Raw genomic sequence first — 1,696 nt, 5'->3', positions numbered from 1 at the left:
ATGTCGGCACCGCTCTCTGTATGAGGACACGTCTCTGCTGCTCTATATGACAGATGCGTGCAGACGTGGCTGGTGTATGATTTTAAAGGGTCCCTGTAACCCCCTTCCCTTTTGCAACAGCGAGGGTGTGTGGGGGTGGGGGGTTGTTTTCTTTCTGTTGCCCTGCCCCAACCTCTGCCACCATTCTCGCCTAGGCTATGATGTGTCCAGCTTCCTCAGGTATCTGGCGTTCATATCCCAGTAGGGTCAACAGCTGGGGACAGACCTGGCCATCCATCATCAGGGGCCAGCACCAAGACCCAGAAGAGACAGCAGGCTCCCATTGGAGTCACAGAAGAAGATGGCGGTACGGAACCAAGGCCCATTGGCCAACATATCCCCCTTCATCAGGACTTGCTACAATTCCTCTGAGATGGCTTCTTCTTGCTTTGGTTAAAGAGTTTAGATGCTTCTCAAGAGCCTATGAGTTAGTCCACTGAGAACCCCAGCTATTTGTATGCAGCAATGGATGAAGCCTGAGCCTTTTATTCATAGACAAATTACATCCTACGCATTTCAGGGGCCGACATATCGCTTCCATTGGGGCTCGGCAATAGCCCTGCTACATGTCCACTGAGACGGCTTGTTCTTGCTCTGGTTAAAGATTTGAGATGCTTCTCAGGAGACCATTAGTTAAGAGTGCACTGAGAACCCCAGTTATTTCTAAGCAGCAACACACCAAGCCTAAGCCTTCTATTCATAGACCAAATAACAGCAACGCATTACAGGGGCCAACATATCCCCCTTCATCAGGACTGGGGTCCTCAGTGGATTCTCAACTAATGGGCTACTGAGAAGCAGCTCAAATCTTTGACCAGAGCAAGAACAAGCCGTCTCAGTGGACGTTTTGCAAGGCTACTATTGTCGAGCCCTGATGAAGGGAGATATGTTGACCTCCAAAACGCATTGGATATAATTTGGTCTATGAATAGAAGGCTCACACTTGATGCGCTGCCTCTTACAAATATTTGGAGTTCTCAGTGGACTCTTAACTAATGGGCTACTGAGAAGTGGCTCAAATCTTTTACCAGAGCAAGAACAAGCCATCTCAGTGGACGTGTAGCAAAGCTATTGCCGAGCCCTGGTGAAGGGGATATGTTGGCCCCCAAAACACGTTGGCTGTCATTTGTTCTGTATGCGGCTGCAACATTTGCAACAATAAAGCACTGTGGAGTCTCAATGTGATATTTCTGGCGCTCGTTCTGGTCCTCTGTAGCGAGCTAAATGTCCTCCAGTTAGGGGTTTACATCCACCTTCAAAATGTTGGAGCTTAAAGGCGTTCCACTTTGCCAACGCGGACAGCTAGTCCTCCCTACATCACAATATATTGCTGGGAAATAATGGAATGCGGTGATTCCTCTTCACTGTGTGAATGGAAGGCTGACTCCGGATCCGTTGTAGGCGCTCGCCGGTGGCTCCCTTCCCTCTCCATAGATTTGGCGGCAGTTGACATCTGTAGCTGCTGCCGGGGAGCGTGAATAATTCAGGGCAGGTGGAAGATTCTGCTCTCCGCTGCCAGTCCATTGCCTCTGCGGCAGGTGAACCATTTACATTCCACCCTCTAATTTCCTGTGCCATGGAAGCACCTGCCGGCCATAATGATTTATTAGAGCACATAGGTGGATGAGATTTATGGCTCTGTAGGTTTACAGAATGG

Source organism: Nanorana parkeri, unplaced genomic scaffold (assembly GCF_000935625.1).
Source record: "Nanorana parkeri isolate BGI_ZX_2015 unplaced genomic scaffold, ASM93562v1 scaffold113, whole genome shotgun sequence".
In the NCBI taxonomy this organism is placed as follows: Eukaryota; Metazoa; Chordata; class Amphibia; order Anura; family Dicroglossidae; genus Nanorana; species Nanorana parkeri.
The sequence above is the reverse complement of the archived record's forward strand: the minus strand, read 5'-3'. Positions refer to the sequence as shown.